We start from the raw sequence: 9,886 nt of genomic DNA on the forward strand, positions 1-9,886 counted from the left end.
CAACTGAATGTCTAGCCTTAACCATATCATCATGTAAAATTCTGTAGTCCTGTATATTTTAATATGTAAAATGGCCATGAGTGATTAACTGTAGCATTTTCTGTGCATTAACCAGTTATATTTTGGAGTAGACAGTTTACACAGCAGGCTGTTTACACTTAAGGCAGAACAAAGAGCAATAAGTTAATGAAATGACAAGGTTATGGAGTCAGAATGAAAAGTTTGTGCCAGAAGAAATGAAGCTAAGACCAGGTTTGAGAGAAGTAATGAACAGTAATCAGCTTTTTGTTGGTTTGTGTTTTCTACATGTGCTACTGTATTTGTGATTGAAGGGAGTACTTGGCACAACAGCAGTGACCCAGTGAACTACCAAATGGTGCCTGTTTCAGGTTCTGACTGTGGCAGGTGCCTTGACTGTGATTCAAACCATTTGTCAACAAGTGCTGTTTTCCTAAAACTTGGCAGAGAGTCCACAACAGATTCCATCCACAAACTTGGATGATCACATTCCAACACTGCACTGGTCTGCACTCGTCTTAATTATTATGTTTTTTATTAATTTTGTTATTTTAATCTTAAATTGATCTTTTTTTGTTTTGTTTTTGTTTCGTTGAACCTGGAGAGGGGGGAAATAACAGTTGGTTTGAAGTATCCTGCTGGAGAGTAATTTGATCTAGAGTGATATAATCTGAAAATGATAAAGGCTGTGCATTCATCCTGTCGTTTTTGATGGACAGGCTCTGCCCAACCCTCCTACACACTGACACGTAGGAAATATGTTTCAGGGAATGACACTAGCATACCCTCTTACACTTAATCATTGTCAATCATTTTGTACACTTGGCTCATTGGGTAATAGGAACAGATCCAGCAACGCATCCCCTCCAATCTGTTTGGCCCTCACACGGGAGGTGCATGCTGTTTTCATGCCTGTGTGGGATGGCTTCAAGCTGTTTTCTTATCAAAAGGCTCATTCAGACATTCTCTTTGAGAGGCATCGCAAACCTCACATCTCACAGCCTCCATTTAACCACATGTCTTGATTTAAGAGGCCAGAATCAGATTTGCTGCCACCCAAGAAAGAATGGGATGTGATTTATCATCCCGAACCGTGCAGGACTGATAACGGGAGAGGCAGCATTCGTGCCCATATGCCACACACACAGTCACACACACACTCACAGACCAACTCTTCACAGCTTCACCCTTCCACCTCAGATAATTGGCAATTTAAAAAAAAGAAAAGATCAACAAATTCCCATGCTCACTCCTCCTCTGTCTCCATCACTCCCACAGTATAGTAGTGTATGTTTCACACACAAAACTGCCATTTGTTGCCGTGCTCCCTGTATTGCAGCATAAGGTGGGATCACACGCTTTTTTTTTTCACAGAATGCAACTACATCACCTTCCACCCAGGGATCCTCTTTAAATGCTCCCGTTCAAACCTACACTAACAGTCTCATCATTGATTTTATGTCTCTCTCTTTTTTCTCCGCGGATTGTGAGCAAGCGAACGTAGCTGAACCCTGTCCCGCTGTGTCTCCTTCAGGGTTTTATCATCACTACCATCAGCTTATAGTGAACAACTATAAGCATCATGGGACACAGGAAGCAAAGGTGATGAGAGTCAGTTAAAGAACAAGTGTAGTTCCTCCAAAAAACTGTCTTTTCAAAAACATCCACCTTTTTGTATCCTTTCTTCGGTCTTTGCCACTGCAGAGGTTTCCCTCTTTCTTCTCCTCTCTTTCTCTCCTTTGCTCGTATTTCCGATCAGTAGCAGGATAAATAGGCACTGTAAGGTGTGTTAATGTGGGCAATGAGCAGGCTAAAAGTGCCACAGGCTAGCGAGTGCAAGTGTAAACCTCGCCTGATCTCCTGTCCTTGTTAGCTCAGCCATTTTTTGGCGGTCAGGCTGTCTTGCCACAATCACACGCTGGCGCCACAATTGCCTAGCCCCAACTGCAACCCTTTCACTGTGTAATGAATACGTCCAGAAATAAACTTTAACCGCCCGTGCCCTGCTGCTTGCCCCTTGTGCGTATATATGTACAGAAACAAGACTGGAGTGATGTTTGTGTTGTGCCCTAGATAGTGGTGTGCTCACCTGGCCCCAGGACGCCGTGTGGTGATGGAGTGGTTATGGTTCAACACAGAACCAGTCAGTGAGACAGAGGTGACCACTGACCGCTGTCACCCTCTGGTGGGATCATTCGCATGTCTGCTCCAGAGAAACGTTGCCGAGGGACAGAGATGACCGGGGGAGAAGAGTAGTGTTTTTGTCCCCTTCAAAAATGTGTTTAACTTTTTCTGTGTTTCTGTCTGTTTGTTACACACTCACAGGCCGTGGCCTGAAGCAAAGGTGCTCGCACACGGTCACGTGCTGAACATTTCTTTGTTTGTACAGGACACGTGTTGAAAAATACATTTGGTGTGTTTTTTTTTTTTTTCATTTCGGTCTGCTTGTCTGTTTGAATGTGAGATTCAGTGCCACGAGAGATAAATATACCTGCACCAAACCCACAGGTCCTAGTCTTGATTGTGCAAGGGGTGGTCGGATCAGAGCAGTAATTTTCCACACTCAGCCCACTTGAATCCAACTTGAAGGGCGTTTTTTTTTTTTTTTTTTAGTGCTGTTTGTTTGTCAGCAACTCTGTTGACTTGCAGCAGAAAGAAGACTTGGCGGAACAGAGCTGTCGCTATTAATTTCAATATGTTTTTGTAACAAAAGGTTTAATCTGTTGATATTTAACTTGTCATTAATGATAATATGAGTTTTGTACAATAAGAGTATTTAAAAAAAGTTTAGTGGAGTTTTAAAGCAATAATTGTGGTTGTCTCAATGTGGAGGAGCTGCACAAGTCATATCAACGAAACGTTAAAAGATTTTAACCTGTTGGATAAAACTTCCTGGCTAAAATATTACAATTGCTGTCTTTCTGAAAACGTAAGGTTAATTTTGAGCATAGCTTTTATTCTGGGACAAATTGTTGCTTTCTGTCAGCAGCAAAGAGATATTTATGGGGCTGTTTAAGCAAATATAATTTATGCATACATTTTGTGACATTACTAACTTTTTTTAGTTTAATTGCAATTTGGCCAACTCCGAGCATGTATAGCTGATCGTTGACTAACATTGTTAGAGGTGTACATCACAGGCGACTGTGGCCTCACCTCAGCCAGACTGGATGGTGTTTTCTGTCATTGAAGTTATTTTGAAAGGTAATCTTGTATCAGCAACTAGTTGATGAGGGCAATTAAACAGTGTTTGTACCATTACTTTTACTCCCTTTAACTGTCTTGCTCAGGCACACATTAGCACGCAGCCACACGGAGGCTGACATCAGTCGCTCTGCTGATCCACAGGCCCTTCAGTCATGATCATCCTCTTAACTGCTGTTAGAATCTTTGTTTATTTTCATCTCGCCGTGTGCAAATAGACACACCTATGAAATCAGACGGCACAACATTTATTCAGCATTTCATCTGTGATAAACGAAACCAATTAACCACACTTTTATATTAGGGAGGATGCAATCCTAATTTTCTCTTTAAGTGCAGTTTCCACGGCAATCAGAGGTCTCTGCAGGGGGTCGGGAATGGAGGCGTGGGTGGGAGCGCGCACACATCAGAGACACACAGCCTCCTGCACTCGCGGCTCAGTGGCATGCACTCTTCTGTCCCACATACACACACATACGCTGAAACACGTGCATGCAAACACACATTTACAGAAACATGGTTTTTACAAACACATATCTTTCTCATAGTTTTGACCTTATTTGTCAATGTAATGAAGTGACTCGAAGGTCTGTAGAAGGTTTCATGTTCTTATTTATTAAAGTTGATCAGTTGTTTGAAGTGGTTATCTTTAAATGAGTCACAGCATCTGTCTTACACAGCAGCCCAGTGTTTGACACAGAGAGACAAGTCACGTCTGTCAAGACTGTTCCTTCCTTCTTTATTTTTTTTCCTATGAATGAATTTGTCTCCGGAAAAAATATGGACATGACAGCTTCCTCAGTCTGTGACCTGGGGGAGTATTTATGGTTCCAGTCAGAATATTAGGGAACTTGGCCTGTGTGTGTCATTATTTATTGTTATGTATGACTGGATTTTCCCTTTTTCTCTGATGTGCTGCTGCAAAATCACCAGCAAATATATATATATTTTTGTTGTTGTTGCTTGTTTTGTTATGGGAAATTACACTAAAACTAAGTCTATTATTAGGTAACATAACTATATATATGCGTGTGTGTAAATATACATATATATAACCATGTATCAATATTAACTCCTTGTATGTGCTGTTACCACTCTCTACCCAGTTAACCAAGCACAAATTAGCCTTACTAGAAAAAATATTTAATTGCTGTATATATTACACAGTATTAAAATGTATTACTTTACCATTTGTTCTGGTCTTCAATACATTTTAAAAAAATGATAATTATGAGAAGGATGTAAAAATTATATTTAATTTTTTTTTTTTAAATGAATATTTGAACTGCTCTCATGGTTGTGTTAATATTAAATTATTGAATTATGTGTGGTAATTAGACGTTCTGACAAACCAAAGGTTAAACAAAAATGAAAAATTATAATTTTACAATAACATACTCTTGGCTAAATAAGTATGTAGAAATGTATAATCCTTGGTACAAAATATTCAATTCCATGCCTAAATCTGTAATTTATGACTGTACTTTCAGCTTTTTAATTGGCAGATGGTCTTTACACAAATTATTATGGAAATTCTAATACATTTCTGCTATAGAAACATTCAGCAGTAACTGTCACATCTTTTGCACAGACATGGAGCCTGTGGTTGAAGCTTATTTTATACCCGTACAGTTGTTACTAGTACATTGACCATTAAAAAATCTTCAGAAATATAACTGTCAGTCCTTTGACTTTTTTTTTGTCTGGCATGCATACATTTCTTAGTTTGTGTTTGTTGAACAAACACACAAAATGAGGTTTGTCTGTTTAAACACTAGTAGTTTTTCTTTGCCCTTAGTTTGAGTAAATTGCCATGGTCTATATTTTAGGAAAAAATAAGCTGTAGTTCAGACTCAACAGTTGTTATTCAAACACAGAAATATTGCACAGAGGATGGATCGACATCGGGGAAAAATAGAGAGATGGAAGCATAAAGAGGGGGAGGGATGAAAAGTAAAAGAGGAAAAAAACAATACACATGCCTTACTTGGAACTGTATTCACTGAGTCTGGCTCTTTGGGGTTCATGTCTCATTACTCTCAGGTGCTCTTTGGAGCTTAGCAGAAATAAAATTTGCCTCTGACATAAAAAGGAATAATCACACTGGTCTCCTCTTTCTTCTCTGATCAACACACACACACACGGCAAAGAGGCACACGGGACACACGAAAGCACATATATACACACACTCAGAAACACTTTCATGCAGTCTGCTGTTTTCCTACAAACACAGAAACACCCGACGAGCCAAGCTTTTTGTGTGTCTGTGAGTCGCTGAGTGAGGTGCTCTTTCTGTTGCTGCATGTCAGGGGACTCGTCAATTATCTCCCCAAATGCATCCAGTCCTCAGGGGGAAAGTGCGGTGACGGAGACATCCCTGTTTTTGAGGGAAACTGGAGTTTGCAACATTGAGCTGAGTGACAATACATTCACGCTTTAATTCTAGGCTAACAGATGTAATGTTTTCCCTCTCTTACTCTTTCACCCTCTCTCTCTCCTTTCTCCTTTTGTCTCAAGTGTTTCTGCTCTCCTTGTACTTTTTTATCGTTCCAACTTTGGGAAGTTGGAGCTTCTGAAGGCTTTAGTTGCTGTGTGTTTTTGGATGGTTTCTGCTGGATTCTCTGTTCAAGTTTACTCTTGTGTTTTTGAGTTGCATGCACTCACATGTTGAGTGTGTGTGTATTTTCCATTAAAGAGTGTATGCTTACATTTTGATCTTTTCATCTACAGCCGGCAAGGTGGTGCTCCCTAAGGAATTTTTGTTTCCCTGAGCAATTTTAAGAAAAGTCTGCAAAGGAAAAAAAAAAAAAAACTAAACAAACAAAATTAAAAACAACAAATTTTTATATCTAATTAATTATGCATAAGATTAGCATTTTTCTTTTCAAACATGAAACGAGGACAAGCAATTTTTGTATAAACACAAGAGAAATCTAATCAAGCCCACAATATTTAATTCAAAGTTTGGATGGAGATCAATATTTTGACAACACTGTGCCAGCTGCATCAGCAATATTTTTTAACAGATGGCCCTCGTGTCATTTCATTTTGGAGGTCTTGAATTTTGAGTCAAACATATAATTGCTCTGTTTCCTGATAGCCACCAAGCAGAACAATTGACTGGGAACAGCATCAGAAAAGAAAAAAAAAAAACAAAACAAGCTCCATGTCCATGTTTGTCTTGCCGAGGGACTGTATCTGTGAGAAATAGGCTGCGCAGCCACTTCTACCTGGTTAAATTAAAGAGGATATGAATAATAGATGGGCAGAATGTCACTTCCGTAGCCAGGGGTAATGAAAGACCGACTCCTGGCTCTCTCTTGTCACTCCTCTGACTCACAGAGAGCGCTAATAAAGATGACACTTGACAGCTAACGAGACCCATCATGGGTGGGGACATGCACACATACACAGAGGGAGAGAATGGTGGGGGGTGTGGGTATGATTTGTGAAAACACAAATATTAAGAGGGGGGCAGTGTTTACAGTGGGTCTGTGGGTTGACTGGGCAAACAACTTGGTGTCTCAAGTATTCAGTGACTTATTTTGGGAAGTCAACAACTGACCATCGGTCAAACAGGAGACGACTGTAGACTGCACAGTACACTGGCAGAGACAGTAAATGAGATTGAATTACGGGCCAGTGTGAGACCGATGATCACTGAAGGTTGGAGGTTGGTGGATACCCTGCCCACAACCTGATCTTCAGGGTTGGCCTCATTTCCAGCCTCTGCCACAGAGCGCCCAAGGAGAGGGCGTGTCATTGTTTACCGTCCGTAGTGCGGGTAAACAATAAACAATGAAAAGACTAAGAGTTTGCCAGCACCTCACCCTAGCGTTGCCATTTTTGGTGCCTTAAATACGCCCCCATGCTCCTCACAACCCCCACACACCACCCACTGCCTCGTTCTCTCCCTCGCTGCATCCTCCCACATTCATATCCATCCCCAGAAACCCCAAAGGGGCGGTTGCCCAGCCAACCCACGCTGCCCTCTAAGAAACCACGAGAGGGTGTGGTTCCGCCTGAAACAGGGACGCCATTTATTTTGGGCGCATCTCTGCTGACTGACTCATGTGTTGACTGGAAAGTTGGCTACGTTCTCCGTGTGCTGAGGCTGCATGGGCCATGTGGACTATCAGCCGCTGACCTGCTCTCCCATCTTAGGGCCCCCCTGTACCTCAGACCACCGCGTCTATGTGGCCATAGACGCCCACTACCACCCTCCCACTCATTCTAACCTGACCTCATCACTCTCTATTTTAGGTCTTCATGTCACTGCTGGGACTTACCTCCCTTTGCTCTTTGTCACAAGCTTTGCCATTGCGTTACACTGACCTTCAGGTTTTTCTTTTGTAGAAGAAGACCAGATCAGTTCACCCCAGGTAATTTCTGACTGGACATGTAGGTTTTTGCTTTGTGCAAAAACATATCCCTTAAGGTAAAAAGGACAAAGAAAAGTCAGTCAGTGTTACCATTCAAAAACTCAAATATATGTTGACTGTGACAGGTTGTCAAAAAACAAAGTTATGCCCAGGGACATATTCAAGTCCAAGTCTAGTGTGTAATATTTAAAGGAGATGATTGTGAGTAAATGTAACATGGCCATAAAATAAGTATAACTGTATATACATATTAAATAGCCTCAGATATATTTTTAAACCTTACATAATCCAGATGATTTACTTTTGCCATGAAACTCACAAACTCACTGCCCACATTCACCTCCGTGCAAATACCATTTGAAAAGAAAGATAAGAAAACTGAAGACAGTTGTGAAAGGTGTGTACAAGTGTTTACACTATCTCTGTAATGGGAAAGCCACCATGTCTCACTGACACTGCTGGGAAAAAGTAAGAGTAAGAGGAGGAGTCTTTGGTTTTATCATTAGATATCAGGGATTTTGACACATCGTCTCTTTAGTCAACCTGATTTTTAATTGTGTGCCCACAGATATTGTGCATTTTTATATGAAAGAATTAATAATGAAGAATATATGATAATATAAAAATTAGCCAAAAACATTTTAGATACATATGCATTCGACCAAATGCTTCTTAATTTTTATATCTATATTATTTTCAGGTGAATGCATATCATTCTTTATGCTGCTGTTATCTTTGACAAATATTATTGTCAATATTTATATTATTATCAATATTAAATGACTTACACTTCCAAAGAAATGGACACGAATTTCAAATCAAATTTAAATGAAATGTGTTCTTACATCTTTTACATTTGGTCTTTTGCAGTAACACTGCAACACTACCATACTATCTGCTATGAATTTTTAATAAAACACTGTATTAGTTAAAGTACCTTGAAAATAAAAATAAAACAAAAAAACCTTTGCCAAATGTTCAGCCTTAACAGGACTTTTATTTACCTGTCTGGGAATAAATGCAGTGTCCTTAATTGTCTGGGCTGAAGTTAATCTACCTCTCTTTACTATCCCCAGTGGATGGAGATTAGGATGTGTACCAGATTATTATTTTTTTTCTCTTGCCCATAACATAAATGACTGTGTCTACCTCATATTTCAAATATATATTTATATACCAAGGGAGTTATAAAAAACTAAATGAAATAAATCAACAAAAACACACTTATCATTGCAGAATGGAGGACGTTTTATCATGAAAAATAAAAAATTCACAACATTAACTTGTAACAAGTACCTATCTTTTGACTACTAAAACCCACTGACCTACTGCACTGCATCTTATTTCTTTATCTACTTTTATCATGCACTGGTCAAAAGAGTCTGTGGGTGCTCTTCATCTTTCCCGTTTTCCCCCAGGGTCCCTATATTGCTGTGGAGATGTCTGTGGGTTCCTTGCTATGGCGTGGCGCTCTGACATTCCCTCCACACCCACACTGGCAGCCAATGTGCCAATTAGTGGCCTTCTCCGCAGGGGTGGGTGTAAAGGAGGTGGAGAACACAGGAGAACGAGAGGCAGAGGAGAAACAGCATGAGAGAGAGCGTGTATATGAGCATTTTTGGATGTGTGTCTGTGAGTGTGTCTATGTGTCTATGTGTGTGTATAACAAGGCCTCAGACCTCAGACATTCCTTTCGCTATGACCTAGGGTACAATTAAGGGGATGTCCCTCCCCTGCCTCCCTCCTTGGTGGACCACATCAACGGAAGTCCTGGCCCAGCTGGAGGCTCTAATGACGGGAGGGAGGCCAGGTCGCGACCCTGGTGTGCCACCTCAGTGCCACGCCCTTCCTGTTTAGGTCCAGACAGGGTCTATGCCAGAACAGAATAGAAGAGGAAAGGGGAGACAGAGGTTTGCGGATGTGTTTTGCGATTGTGAACATCTGGAAAAGGAGCTGACAGATGAAGAAAACCAAAAACGGTAGACATTTAATGGTAAATCACTTGTTTTTTCACTTGATCACCTAAAACTGAGACCAGCTTTAGAAACATGAGTGACTGTGACCTTCTGAGGATCAAACAAGTTGGCAAAAACATGTTTTCTACAAATACATTTCTCTTTTTAGACATTTGTGACCTGAAAGAAATAATTAAGTAAATTAAGTCTGTATAATTCATATGTTTAAAGTTACAATAATGTGCGTAGCATTATAACAAAAAAAAAAAAAACAGCTGGTATGACACATAAGGACATGGATATAAAAATGTACTGTGACATATTTTT

This window comes from Cynoglossus semilaevis, chromosome Z, assembly GCF_000523025.1.
Source record: "Cynoglossus semilaevis isolate Cse_v1.0 chromosome Z, Cse_v1.0, whole genome shotgun sequence".
NCBI lineage: Eukaryota > Metazoa > Chordata > Actinopteri > Pleuronectiformes > Cynoglossidae > Cynoglossus > Cynoglossus semilaevis.